At 40.2% G+C, this 15,791-nt stretch overlaps 1 protein-coding gene across 13 annotated transcripts in view; it reads right to left on the reverse strand.

Annotated features, from left to right (window-relative positions):
- Positions 1-15,791, reverse strand: part of CNTN4 (contactin 4) — a 971,999-nt gene that overhangs the window by 160,930 nt on the left and 795,278 nt on the right. The gene's annotated exons all lie outside the window — the stretch shown is intronic.

Here is a 15,791-nt window from a genome sequence, read left to right on the forward strand (position 1 = left end):
CCGGGAAAGAGAAGAGCTGAGAATGGTAACCTATAAAACAAGTACAAAGTGCAGAAAGGCTCAGGAGAGCTACACTCTTAAACACAGTCATGTTGAAACATGGCCAAAACTGAGTCAAGAGGAAGAATATGGGCTAAATGAGACACAGTCACTATCTTATCTGCCTTGACCTGAGTTAGTGAGCTTTGTTCTTGGTTGCTGGAACTAGTGAAATGCCTGGACAAAGCAAGCATCTGTTATATTGATCTCATTTCCCATTCACCACTCCCACACATGCTAATTTTCAACACACAAAGGTTCTTATAGCAGAATAGACTCACTTCCATCTTATGGAAACACCTGAACTGACACAGTAATGTAGAAAAAAAAAACAAGTCTCTAGAAGCTTTTTTTAAAAGGATATTGTGTGAAATAGAGTTACAAATCTGTTAACATATAAAAATTCCTTCTTAAAACTATATCTTTCTACACACACATATTTTTATCACTTTAGGCAGACATTTTTCATCTGTTCAGGAGGAATTCTGCAACTGCATTTGAAATGAGTTTACATAAATCAAACCATGCACAACACATGGGTGTATTTGTCAAAAAACTATATATTGCTTTTACGGGCTTTGAAATAGCATGATATCGGCCACACAGAAGGCAGAAAATTCACATTTCACTTTCAAAACCATTTGTGCTATACTATGTATGTGCCTATTATCTTTTGGATATCCTAGAGATAAGACTGCCTTTGAATGGCTTTCACTAACAACAACAAAAAAGGAAATATAAATTTATATCTGTTCTCCTTGCCTGTTCAACTTGCTTAAATTTACTTCTAGTTTTATCTAACTCTACAAATCTATCAGTTGCCACTATAAGCTGCAGTGTTTTCACAGGCAAAATTGTCAGACCTTCATCTGTTTTTGAATATTTGACCCATCAACGGATTTCTTAACACTCTGCTGTTTTGTGGCCATCTTTCACCCCTGAGATGCCCTGAAGCTTGTGGGGTGATGCTTTCTGTGTCTGTCCCCTATATTTATTCTAATTCTCAACCGTCAGCTCAGGAGAGGCTTGAAGGCAAAGCAAAAGGAGACTGTTAAATTTTGATATTCACAGAGAATCAGATGTTTAAGAGTTATTGATAAGGTCCCATTAGGGCATTGTTAGAATCCAACCTTTGTTGGCACTGGAAAAAATTAGTGCACATTCAACGTGAAACTTCAGTGGGTTCCTAATGGTTCAGAAAAGATAAAAGCAATTGTCAAATTACCCACTTGAGCTTGAGAGTCGTACCAGTTGTGGGAGCTCCTCATTTGCTAAATCTAACACACTTTGAGGACAACGTTTCTTACCGCAACTACTAGGGGGCACTGCACTCCCAGTGTTGGAATAAGTCACACTACAGGACCTCGTCCCTGTGGGCAGTGTGACTTTTTATTATTTATCAATGATCTTTAACATATTAATATTACATTACCTAGGAGAAGCATCCGGCTGAGAGAAACCTTCTGTGTAATTCTCCACTGTTTGCTTTCACTTAATTAAATGGCTCTTGGTCACATGTCAAGGGTATTTTAAGTGGCCAACAGAACCCTTGAAAACTGAAGTTGTGCCCTAGGAGTTGGTGAGAATGACAACTGTTAAACGGAATGTGCAGTAGCAGTCCCACCTGGGAAACAGGTGGGTGTGATGTTTTACTCTGTTATTAAAGGAAAGGATAATTATGTGTGCCTGGTCTATAAATCTGCAGAAACACCACTGGGATCACTGCCAGTTGACAGGGACTATTAAGGCTGGCCCTTTCAGAAGTTCAGAATTTCATATTATTTTAACCTTTTTCTATTGTCTTTAACTATTACCTCATCATCCTGTAGAAAATAAAGCTCAAGTAAATGCATTCATTCAAGTATGGCCACCCCTGAGGAGATAATGCTGGTATCAGATATTAAAACCCCAAACTTCGCCTGCCTTGCTGGGTAGATAGTTAGAAGATTGGCTACAGTGGAGATAGTCTTCTTTCTAGGTCCATCATTTCAGAATGGCTGATGCAAAAATCAGTCTCTCTGATGGGGGATGACATTCAAAAGGAGACACTTAACAAACTCTGAAGTCAGAGTTTTCTATTCTAGGATTACCATGACATGCTCCTTCTAAGACTCTAATGGTTGCCCCTGCTGGCTTTGGTCTAATTTGCTGAATGTCCTGTCCCCCCAGGCTCCTCCTATCCTGGTTGCTCTTGTTTACGGGCTTTTTGCTCTTTGGGGAAAGTTATTATCAAACTAAACTAATAATATTTACAGTCACAAGATTTAAGATTAAATAAAATACCTGTATTGTACAAAATCACTTCAATATTTTTCCAGAGTAAATTCTTTATACCTATTCCTCTCCTCTGTTACTTCTTTATACCTATTCCTCTCCTCTGTTACTTCCACTATTTTCATTTTGTGTGTGCGTGTCAGTTGCTCAGTTGTGCCCAACTCCTTGTGACCCATGGACCAGGCTCCTCTGTCCATGGGATTCTCCAGGCAACAATACTGGAGTAGGTTGCCATACCCTTCTCCAGGGAATCTTCCCGACCGAGGGATCAAACTTGGGTCTCCCACATTGCAGGCAGATTCAAATGAGCTACCCGGACAGTTTAGACAATTTTAAACTGAAAAGAAATGCAGTTTTGTTTGAAAATAAAAAACCCTTTTTATTTTGAAATAATTACAGATTCACAAGAAGTTGCAAAGATAATTCAGAGAGGTCCAGTGTATCCTTCACTCAGTTTCCCCAATGGTTACACCTTTTTTTTTAAGTAATTGGAGGATAATTGCTTTACAATGTCGTGTTGGTTTCTGCCATACAACGTGAATCAGCCATAACCATATGCATGTCCACTCCTTTTTGAACCTCCCCCCAATCCCATCCCATCTCTCTAGGTCATCACAGAGCACTGAGTGGAGACCCCTGTGCTACACAGCAACTTCCCAGTAGCTCTCTGTTTTACATGCGGTAACGTGTATGTTTCACGGCTACTCTCCCAACTGGTCCCACTCCCTCCTTTCCCCACTGTGTCTACAATCTGTTCTCCATGTCTATTCCTGCCCAGCAAATAGGTTCATCAGTGCTATTTTCCCAGATTCCATATATATGTGTTAATATACAATATTTGTGACCCCAGTACAACAATGCAAGGAACCTAATCATGGATATGGTGTGTAGAGTTCTGTCTTATTTTATCAAGTACTTTGACTTGTAACTACCACTGAAATAAAGATACAGAACTCTTCCATCACTACAAAGATCTCTCTCATGCTACCGTTTTAGAGGTGCATTCAACCCCCTTCTGTATTCCCTTTGCCTAGAACCCACCAATCTGTATTCCAACTCTACAGTTTCGTCATTTTGAGAATATAAAAAAAATCATACATTTGTATCCATAAAATCATACATGATGATTTCTTTCAGAGATTTCTTTTTTCAGCTGGCATAATGCTCTTGAGATCCACCCAGGATGCTGAATGTATTAACAGTGATTCCTTTCTATTGCTGAGTAGTTATATCTCAACCATGCGGGTGTGCAAGAGAAATTCATCTCCACTGTTGACATTTCAAGCACTATGATAACTGATGAATACTTCTAAAACACAGAAACCATTTCAAGATCTTTCAACAGTATCACTGGCAACAAGTAGGATTAGCCCTTTTTTCTTTTTTTTCAGTGTGGGGATTGACATGTACACACTGCTGTATTAACAATGGACAATAGGCAAGGACTTACAGTATAGCACAGGAACTCTGTTCAATGTTACATAACAACCTAAAATAATTTGAAAAAGAATAGACACACGTATACCTGAACCACGTTGCTGCACACTTGAAACTAACACAATATTGTTAATCACCTATACTCCAACATAAAATTTTAAAAACCCTTTTTTCTTTTTATGAAGGTTTGAAAGCCAAGCTCTCATTCGGTAAAAAAGGGTAGACTCTTTCTTATTCAAGGAAAGATATTTTAAAGCCATTTTAGAACATCATTTCTTACACAATTAACATGCTGATTGAAAATCATTCTTATATGTTTTAAAAGCTTCAACTGCTAAACCCTTGTTAACCTTCCTTGAACAGCTCTATCTGTATGAAGATAAGATGGCAAGCATCTGTAACTGTAAGCACTTTGAACGTCCTACATTAGTCCAAGTTAGTGATATTTCATTTTATTTGGCATAACGTCCTGAACACTCACACAAATTTGTGAAAGTAGTGTGTGGTGGTATAATGCTATATTTGATTGAGCAACTTTGTTATGAGATCAAAATAGTTGCTGAATTGACAGAAGAGAGTCATTAAACTGTGAGAATTCTGGAATCCCAGTGGTTACAAAATGGTAGCACCCATTAGGTCATCAGTTCCTTGAAGGCAAAGACTATGAATCAGGGATCTTGGACCTAGCACAGTCCTTGCACAAAGTAGATGTTCAATTGATATAGGCTGAGTTAATGTATCTTGTAGGAGAACTCAGGAATTCAGTTCAAGACAGGAAATACCCTTCTCATGATGCTTTGCCTGGATATCAGTGACTTCTTCAACTTCATGGCCTATGCACAGGACACTCCATCCTCTCTGGAGTTGGACCTCAGTCAAATGAAGCAGGATTGTCCAAGAAACAATTCAAGCTATCTGTACACTTGTCCCTCAAAATCCAATATCCATGGAGAGACTGGTTCCAGGTACAAAAACCCATGGATGCTTAAGTCCCTCATTTAAATAGCAGGCGAATACAGCCAGCGCTCCATAGCTGGCAGGTGTAGAGTGGGGCTGTACTCTTTTACCACGTGAACCGGTGTGATGGTAGATGGTGAACAACTGACTCTCCAAGCAAAGTAAAACACCAAAGAACTTGGGTTTCGAGCTTGCCCATTTCTGATTTTCCAAGTGTAGGGCTGAACCAGCAGCAGCGTCACCTGGCAACTTGTTTGAAGTGCAAACTGTCAGGCCCCACTCGAGAACCACTATGTCAGGAACTCTGGAGGTAGGGCTCAGCTTTGTGTGTTTTAACGAGTCTTCCAAACGATTCTGACGCATGGTAGAGTCTGAGAATCAATACCATAGAAAAACCTAATTACCTTCTGATCTGATCAGTTAGAGCAATAGAACTTCTACCCATTGGAGTCATTCCTGGGTGACTAAGGAATAAAGAGTCCTGGAGTCTCTACCAAGGACTAGTTGGTAGGGAGGATGGTATCAGGTCAGTTCAGTTCAGTCATGCAGCTGTGTCTGACTTTTTAAGACCCCATGGACTGTAGCACACCAGGCCTCTCTGTCTTTCACCAACTCCTGGAGTTTGCTCAAACATGTCCATAATGTCAGTGATGTCATCTAATCATCTCATCCTCTGTTGTCTGTTCTCCTCCTGCCTTCAATCTTTCCCAGCAACAGGGTCTTCTCCAGTGAGTCAGTTCTTTGCATCAGGTGGCCAAAGAATTGAAGCTTCAGCTTCAACATCAGTCCTTCCAATGAATATTCAGGAGTGATTTCCTTTAGGATTGACTGATTGGATTTCCTTGTAGTCCAAGGGACTCAAGAGTCTTCTCCAACATCACAGATCAAAAGCATCAATTTTTTGGTGCTCAGCTTTCTTTATATTCCAGCTCTCACACCCATACATGGTTTCTGGAAAACCCATAGACTTTCCTAGACAGAACTTTGTTGGCAAAGTAATCACTCTGCTTTTTAATATGCTGTCTAGTTTGGTCATAACTTTGCTTCCAAGGAGCAAGCATCTTTTAATTTTATGGCTGCAGTCACTATCTTCAGTGATTTTGTAGCCCAAGAAAATAAATTCTGTCACTGTTTCCATTGTTTCTCCACTGATTTGCCATGAAGTGATGGGACTGGATGTCATGATCTTCATTTTTTGAATGTTGAATTTTAAGCCAGCTTTCTCACTCTCCTCTTTCACTTTCATCAAGAGACTCTTTAGTTCTTCGCTTTCTGCCATAAGGGGATAGTGTCATCTGCGTATTTGAGGTTATTGATATTTCTCCTAGCAATCTTGATTCCAGCTTGTGCTTCTTCCAGCCCAGCATTTCACATGATGTACTCTGTATATAAGTTAAATAAGCTGGGTGACAATACACAGCCTTGACGTACTGCTTTCCCAATTTGGAACCAGTCTGTTGTTCCATGTCCGGTTCTAACTGTTGCTTCTTAACCTGCATACAGATTTCTCAGGAGGCAGGTCAGGTGGTCTGGTATTCCCATCTCATTAAGAATTTTCCACAGTTTGCTGTGATCCACACAGTCAAAGGCTTTGGCATAGTCAATAAAGCAGAAATAGATGTTGTTCTGGAACTCTCTTGCTTTTTCTGTGATCCAGTGGATGATGGCAATTTGGTCTCTGGTTCCTCTGTTCTTCCTAAATCCAGTTTGAACATCTGGAAGTTCTTGGTTCATGTACTGTTGAAGTCTCCCTTGGAGAATTTTAAGCATTACTTTGCTAGCATGTGAGATGAGTGCAGTTGTGCAGTAGTTTGAACATTCTTTGATATTGCCTTTCTTTGGGAATGGAATGAAAACTGAGCTTTTCCAGTCCTGTGGCCACTGCCGAGTTTTCCAAATTTGTTGGCATACTGAGTGCAGTACTTTTACAGTATCATCATTTAGGATTTGAAATAGCTCAACTGGAATTTCATCACCTCCATTAGCTTTGTTCATGAGGCCCAGTTGACTTCACATTCCAGGATGTCTGGCTCTAGGTGAATGATCGCACAATCAGGGCTATCTGTGTCATGAAGATCTTTTTTGTACAGTTCTTCTGTACAAAAGAAGAATGTGTGTATTCTTGCCACCTCTTCTTAATATCTTCTGCTTCTGTTAGGTCCATACCATTTCTGTCCTTTATTGTGCCCATCTTTGCATGAGCACAATACCATAATTTTTGCTTGGTATCTCTAATTTTCTTGATGAGATCTCTAGTCTTTCCCATTCTATTGTTTTCCTCTATTTCTTTGCATGGATCACTGAGGAAGGCTTTCTTATCTCTCCTTGCTATTCTTTGGAAGTCTGCATTCAGATGGGTATGTCTTTCCTTTATTTCTTTGCCTTTAGCTTCTCTTCTTTTCTCTTCTTCTCCTCAGACAACCATTTTGCCTCTTTGCTTTTCTTTTTCTTGGGGATGGTCTTGATCACAACCTCCTGTACAATGTCACAAACCTCCGTCCATAGTTCTTCAGGCACTCTATCAGATCTAATTCCTTGAATCTATTTCTCACTTCCACAAGTGATTTGATTTACATCATACCTGAATGGTCTAGTGGTTTTCCCTACTTTTTTCAATTTAAGTCTGAATTTGGCAATAAGGAGCTCATGATCCAAGCCACTGTCAGCTCCTCATCTTGTTTTTTTCGGAGTGTATAGAGCTTCTCCATCTTTGACTGCAAAGAATATAATCAATCAATTTTGGTATTGACCATCTGGTGATAACCTATTATAGAGTTGTCTCCTGTGTTTTGGTAGAGAGTATTTGCTATGACCAGTGCATTCTCTTGGCAAATCTCTGTTAGCCTTTGCTCTGCTTCATTCTGTACTCCAAGCCCAAACTTGCCTGTTACTCCAGGTATCTCTTGACTTTCTACTTTGCATTCCAGTCCCCTATGATGAAAAGGACACCTATTTTTTGGTGTTAGTTCTAGAAGGTCTTGTAGGTCTTCATAGAACTGTTCAATTTCAGCTTCTTCGGCATTAGCGGTTGTGGCATAGACTTGGATTGCTGTGATACTGCATGGCTTGCCTTGGAAATGAATAGTGATCATTCTGTTGTTTTTGATATTGTATCCAAGTACTGCATTTCGGACTCTTTAGTTGACTAACTATAAAGGCTACTCCATTCTTTGAAGGGATTTTTTTGCCCACAGTAGTATAGTGGTCATCTGAATTAAATTCACCCATTCCAGTCTATTTTAGTTCACTGATTCCTAAAATGTAGATGTTTACTCTTGCCGTCTCCTGTTTGACCACTTCCAATTTACCTTGATTCATGGACCTAACATTCCAGGTTCCTAAGCAATATTGTTCTTTACAGCATCGGGCTGTACTTTCATCACCAGTCACGTCCACAATTGGGTGTTATTTTCACTTTGGTTCCATCTCTTCATTCTTTCTGCAGTTATTTCTCCACTCTTCTCCAGTAGCATATTAGGCACCTACTGACCTGGGGAGTTCATCTTTCAGTGTCCTATCTTTTTGCTTTTTCATACTGTTCATGGGGTTCTCAAGGCAAGAATACTGAAGTGGTTTTCCATTCCCTTCTCCAGTGCACCATGTTTTGCCAGAACTCTCCACAATGACCCGTCCATGTGGGTGGTCCAACACAGCATGGCTCATAGTTTCCTTGAATTAGACAAGGCTGGGATTCATATGAGTGACGACTGTATGGTACTGGGATATTAAAGAGTTCCCACGGTGACTCACAAGCAGCAAAATTTGAGAATCACTGAAATAGGGTTTACTGGTAATTATGCAGCTGTCTGTATTATAATCTTTTGGTATGGATACTAGTTTAAAACAGAAACAAAACAAAACAAACCCCAAACTTTGTATTGCTACAAACACTTCAGATTTGCAGGAAGTTTTCACATGTGATCTCTTTTACTTTTGACAGTGACACAGTAATTTTATTGATTAGTGAAGGCTTAGTAACTCGTTAAAGGTATCAAATTTGAGTTTGAGATCCACGTGCATTGCTTTCCTTCTTCTTGATGAGTTAAGTAAAGCTCCTTTCAGACAATATTTGGATAAGAAAGGCATCCCTCCTCTCAATGGATGCTGTTCACACTCAGCACATTTGATTGTAATCTGGCTCAATGAGGCAGTTGAGAAATCAGACTCAGTTGCAGATGAGCACTTGTGAAAATCCCTGTGAGATAACTTTGAGTTTAGCCTTAATGTTTTTCTAATTTGTAGGCCAATCATTTGGACACATGGCAAATTAACCATATAACTGCCTCAAGCCTGCACCTCACTTTAATCGACCATCAGTTCATTAATGGCATTGGAGTGTTCTGCCAGGGTCTGATGTCCTCCACCACAGAGGCCAGGAGAATGCCCACGGTCCTGAACCATCAGACAGGAACTCCTTGGGCCAAGGCTACTTCTATCCCTTATATAGTCCTGGCAAAGTCAGGTCATATTCAAGACCACTGGGAAGATACTCAGTTGCTTTTAAGGACAGTTCAGCCCATTTAAAAATCAAAGATACTCTAGTGTGTATAAAATAGACAGCTAGTAGGAATCTGCTGTTTAGCACAGGGAGCTCAGCTTGATGCTCTGTGATAAAATAGAGAGGTGGGATGGGGGATGGATGGGAGGGGGATCCAAGAGGGAGAGGATATATCCACACATATGGCTGATTCACTTCATTGTACAGCAGAGACTAACATAACATGGTAAAGTAAGTATACTCCAATAAAAAAGATATAGTAATAATTACGATAATAATTTGATTCATTGTAGATCATTAGACAACCAAGGAAAGCAGAAAAAAAAGGAACAAATATCTCCCATATTCCTACCCAATAAAAAGATAGTCTAGTGACACTGCTGGTTATGATCCAGGTCAACTGGACACAGTACCCAAGCATCTTGCTCTAGCACAATCACTCGTCTTCTGTAGAGGATGCTGTTGGTACCTCACACGGATTCTTTTTTCTGGCCGCAGATGCTGTGAGCATTGGTTGCTTACCAGCTCCAGCTGTCCCCTTCTCTGGGAAGTTCACTGCGAGGTTTTGCTCCATATGCCCTGCCATTACCACCACCACTTGAGGGGCAGATCAATGAACAACTGATGAAGAGATTTTTTAAAAGGTTAGCCTCCTTGCCTGGCTGGGAATAGCTCTAAGATGCAATTATACTCCAGACATCACCCTCTGGAATGCGATATAGGCTAGACTTCACCTGAGACCATGTCCCTGCTCCCTGCCCTCCATCCCCCTCCCTAGCCTGCTCTCTCTTACCGGTTTTGCTCAGGGGACACTCGTCCAGTGACTCACAGGTACCTAAACCCCTGTCTCAGCTTTTGAGGTCTTGGGCATACTCTATCTTTGCTGTTGTTGTTGAGTCACTTAGTCATGTTGGACTCTTTTGTAACTCCATGGACTGTAGCCCACCAGGCTCCTCTGTCCATGGGATTTCCCAGGCAAGAATCTTGGGGTGGGTTGCCATTTCCATCTCCAGGGATCTTCCCAAGCCAGGGACTGAACCCACGTCTCTTGCATTGCAGGTGGATTCTTTACCACTGAGACACACACACACACACACACACACACAGAGGATGACATTGGTATTCTGTATGGAGCCGCACAGAAAATTTCAAGTTTGGCAGTTCAATCAGTATCCCCTAGTACCAACACAATCATCTACCTGAGTAGACACAAAAGTTAAACATGAATAGAAATATTTCATTAGAGAAGTTATCTTTATAAAATACTTAATTTGGCTTTTTAAATTATATTTTTCCGTAGAAGATTCAAATTTCCCTAAGATTATAAGACTTGGTTCGCTGTTCCAATTCCAGTATACCTTTCTATGACCCAGGGAATTGTGTGGTCGCTCAGGTCTGCCCACGGGTGTACATCACACAAGTGAATCTTATTCATGACAGAAGCTAACATAGGAGGAAAAGTCTGGAAACAGCTGCCTTGAGGAGTAATAAACTATTAACTGTAATAGGTCAGTCACAAACAAGGATGTACTATTTCTATTTGAAAGTACTCATCGCCAGGCAACTCTAATATACTGACCTCAAGGTAAAAGTCTACGGCATTCGCCCACAAGGTGAGTAAATCACCCAGCACCAAGGTTAATTATTTAGCAGTTTCAATCCATTAAATATAGATATGTTACATATACATTAAATACCCAGACAGAACACATAAAATAAGACTAAGGGAAAAGCCTATTAAACATATGCTTCCTAACCATCTCTTATTCATGACCTTAAGGCTGTTACCTAGCATGAAAGGGAATCTCCTCTCTAGCACTGGAGGATGCTGATAATGGATCAATAGCTGCAACCAGCATATTTCTTTTCTTCCTTATACTGAAGTATCTTGTTTTCATTTTGTTTCTTGGTTCAATTCAACCTCCCTAAGAGTCTAATGCAGGTAACAACTAATCTGTTATTCGATCCATAAGAATCAAACTATTACCACCCAGCAAGAAACAAAGTGACTTGTGAAACACAATTGTATTAAAGCTTACTCAACCAATATTCACATATGTGTATTCTTAAATAATCAAATGTCTTCTCCTTCATTCATTTAATAAGAACTCTAGGGATTTACTCATTCAATACTTAACTGCCCTTTAATTCACTTGGAATATACTAGTGTGATTTTCTGGGGCAGGAAAAATGGGATATTAAATAGAGAACTTCTAAGCTTGTTCAATATCTTCCAAAATTGGCCCTTAATTAATTTTTCCATCTTCTTCTTCAACTTCGCTGATACACTTAATGTATTTGAATTAAAATTTCTGAGAAACATTCAGGATTTTCTATGTTTTATAACTTTTGTTCAGGTCTTTTCACTCTGCATTGTTCCTGGTTCTTTTTTTCCTTTTGCCTGTATAAATATAAATTATTTTTCAAGGTTCACCTGACTATCTCAGTCCACTGGTCAAACTCTCTTTCCAGAATTTCTGGAAGACTTACTATTTGTACCACTTGTTTGAAACTGAATCATTTACTGGCATGCCTTAAGTTCTTACACTCAATAAAGCTGAGATTAGGGAGGGGGGGTTAAATAACTTCTCAGGCATTTTCATCTTTTCTGATCTTGCTTACTGATCTCAAGGGAATTAAGAAAGGACTCAGCCCAAGAATTCAAATGGAATTAGTTCTAACTGAAAATGACTTGAAATAAACCCCTGAATGTAAGCGTTGAATCAGTGATTATCACCTCAAAGGCCTTGAACCCTTGGTAGGGGGAAGAGAAAAGATCTGGTGAGGATCCTAGGATATGCATATCAGATAGATATATAGATACAGATATAAATTGGCCTTCCCAGGTGGTGCTAGTGATAAAGAACCTGCCTGCCAATGCAAGAGACATAAGAGACACAGATTTGATCCCTGGGTCAGGAAGACCTCCTGGAGGAGGGCATGGCAACCCACTCCAGTATTCTTGCCTGGAGAATCCCATGGACAGAGGAGCCTGGCAAGCTTCAGTCCACAGGACCACAAACAGCTGGACACAACTGAAGTGACTCAGTGTGCACATGGATACAGATACGGATATCTGGAGATGGATGTACACACACACACACACACACACACAGGGATCTTATTGTTGTTGCCGTTCAGTCGCTCAGTTGTGTCCAACTCTGCAACCGTACTGTTACGCTCCTCTCTGGGTAAGTGCTCTAGATAAAAATCATTTAATAGCCTTTCTCACTTCAGGCTCTGCTTTGGGGACTGTAGTCATCCTCCTAGATTACATCCCGTGATTTCCAGTCATTTGTTGCTATCAAATTTTCTTATTTTAACAAAAGGACCTACAAAATCTTTTATAATTATAATGGCATCCCCAGACTTTTAAACTGGACAGCTTTCGCCTGGAGGGTCTAAAGACAATGTGATTCATTCCTGAGGGCACACACCCTCCATTGTAGCTGTTTTCTAACCAGTTGACACTATGTTTAACAAATAATACACTTCTTTCTACATAACATTCTAGTGATCTACCTTTGTGATCTGTGCTCCACAACAGTCAGCTCCAACTACCAACAATCAGAGCCCACTTGGCCAGGGTGGGACCATTGTACTCATCCTGGGAAGCTGGAATTATCATTCTTAACATTTATAGTGGGGAAGGTATGTATGCGGGGGTCATCCTTACAATAGCCACACTGATGTTGACTCCAAGAGCACAGAATCCTCTGAGGCCTCTTTGAAAAAGACTGCAACCTCATGAATCCTCAAAATTTCTTATCTTGATTGGGTGTTGGTTCAGGTAAAGAAGCTGGCGAGGACAACAATTATGGAAGCAGCTCCTTTCTTTTTTACCTTGCATGGGTGGACTAGCATTCAACTCAGGAGCATCTACTTAATCCATTTCAGATCCACAAGCCAGGCACCAAGAAGTTCTCTGCAGAAGGGCAAGTCAGGACTCCGAATCTGGGCAAATTATCAGGACTTATGGAATCAGCAATCTGTGTGTGTTGTTTTTCTCTTATTTATAACCTTTCTATTATGCTCCAAGAAGAACTGCCACTTAGAAGTTTAAGATAAATTCTGAAGTGAGAGTAAAGATTTTTCTATAAGACAAATGCAAGTTGATGGTCTGGGGTTTGTTTTGTTTTTTAATGCCTAGAGCTTTGTTAATTCAAAGATTTACTTCACTCATTAATCCATTTTTTAAAACAGTCTCTCAACTCCTTCATCACTTAGTGCGGTCATTCATTCTTACATTCATTCAATATTTATTGAGTGCATACTACACGCTTCAATATCGCATTAAGTCCTGACGATCAAATGAGTGAAACCAAGTATGGTCACGGACATCACGGGGAAGTTAAAAGTGCAGTGAGAGAAAAAGACAGAGAAATCACATTAGCAAATGTAAAATGTAAATGCAGCATGATATCAAGGTGCATTAAAAGGCAGGATGAAAATTGTAACAGCAGCTTCCTAAGTAAGCCAAGATGGAGTTGGGAGAGGCAGCCTCAGTTCAGTTCAGTTTAGTTCAGTCACTCAGTCGTGTCTGACTCTTTGTGACCACATGGACTGCAGCACGCCAGGCTTCCCTGTCCATCACCAACTCCTGAAGCTTGCTCAAACTCACGACCATCAAGTCAGTGATGCCATCCAACTATCTCATCCTCTGTCATTCCCTTCTCTTCCTGCCTTTAAACCTGTCCCAGCAGCAGTGTCTTTTCCAATGACTCAGTTAATCCCATCAAGTGGCCAAAGTATTAAGAGTTTCAGCTTCAGCATCAGTCCTTCCAATGAATATTCAGGACTGATTTCCTTTAGGATGGACTGGTTGGATCTCCTGGCAGTCCAGGGACTCTCAAGAGTCCTCTTCAACACCACAGTTCAAAAGCATCAATTCTTCGGGACTCAGCTTTCTTTATAGTCCAACTCTCACAGCCATACATGATAACTGGTAAAACAACAGCTTTGACTAGATGGACCTTTGTTGGCAAAGTAATGTCTCTGCTTTTTAATATGCAGTCTAGGTTAATCATAACTTTTCTTCCAAGGAGCAAGTGTCTTTTAATTTCATGACTACAGTCAACCACTGTGATTTTGGAGCCTGCCAAAAATAATGTCTGTCACTGTTTCCCCATCTATTTTCCATGATGTGATGGGACTGGATGCCGTGATCTTAGTTTTCTGAATGCTGAAATTTAAGCCAACTTCTTCACTCTCCTCTTTCACTTTCATCAAGCGACTCTTTAGTTCTTCACTTTCTGCCAAAAGGGGGTAGTGTCATCTGCATATCTGAGGTTATTGATATTTCTCCCAGCAATCTTGATTCCAGCTTGTGCTTCATCCAGCCTGGCATTTCACATGATGCACTCTGCATATAAGTTAAATAAGCAGGGTGACAATATATAGCCTTGATGTACTCCTTTCCCAATTTGGAACCAGTCTGTTGTTCCATGTCCAGTTCTAACTGTTGCTTCCTGACCTGCATACAGATTTCTCAGGAGGCAGGACAGGTGGTCTGGTATTCCCATCTCTTGAAGAATTTTCCACAGTTTGTTGTGATTCACACAGTCAAAAGCTTTGGCATAGTCAATAAAGCAGATGTTTTTAAAGTCAATAAAGCAAGAGATTTTTCAAATCTCTTGGTTTTTCAATGATCCAATGGATGTTGGCAGTTTGATCTTTGGTTCCTCTGCCTTTTCTAAATCTGGCTTGAACATCTGGAGGTTAACAGTTCATGTACTATTGAAGCCTGGTTTGGAGAATTTTGAGCATTACTTTACTAGTGTGTGAGATGAGTGCAATTGTATGGTAGTTTGAAAATTCTTTGGCATTGCCTTACTTTGGGATTGGAATGAAACCCTTTCCAGCCCTGTGGCCACTTCTAAGTTTTCCAAATTTTCTGGCATATTGAGTGAAGCACTTTCATAGCATCATCTTTTAGGATTTGAAATAGCACAACTGGAATTCGTTCACCTCCACTAGCTTTGTTCGTAATGATGCTTCCTATGGCCCACTTGAGTTCACATTCTAGGATGTCTGGCTCTACGTGAGTGATCACACTATCAGTTATCTGGGTCATGAAGATCTTTTTTGTATACTTCTTCTGTGCATTCTTGCCACCTCTTCTTAATATCTTCTGCTTCTGTTAGGTCCATACCATTTCTGTCCTTTATTATGCCCATCTTTGCATGAAATGTTTCCTCTGTATCTGTAATTTTCTTGACAAGATCTCTAGTCTTTCCAATTCTATTGTTTTCCTGTATTGCTTTGCACTGATCACTGAGGAAGTGTTTCTTATGTCTCCCTGCTATTCTTTGGAACTCTGCATTCAAATGGGTATATCTTTACTGTTCTCCTTTGCCTTTAGCTTCTCTTATTTTCTCAGCTATTTGGAAGGCCTCCTCAGACAACTATTTTGCCTCTTTGCATGTCTTTTTCTTGGAGATGGTCTTGATCACTGTCTCCTGTACAATGTCACGGATCTCCGTTCATAGATCTTCAGGTACTCTATCAAATCTAATCCCTTGAATCTATTTGTCACTTCCACTGTAAGGGATTTGATTTAGGTCATACCTGAATGGCCTAGTGGTTT

This window comes from Odocoileus virginianus, chromosome 26 (genome assembly GCF_023699985.2).
Source record: "Odocoileus virginianus isolate 20LAN1187 ecotype Illinois chromosome 26, Ovbor_1.2, whole genome shotgun sequence".
Lineage (NCBI taxonomy): Eukaryota > Metazoa > Chordata > Mammalia > Artiodactyla > Cervidae > Odocoileus > Odocoileus virginianus.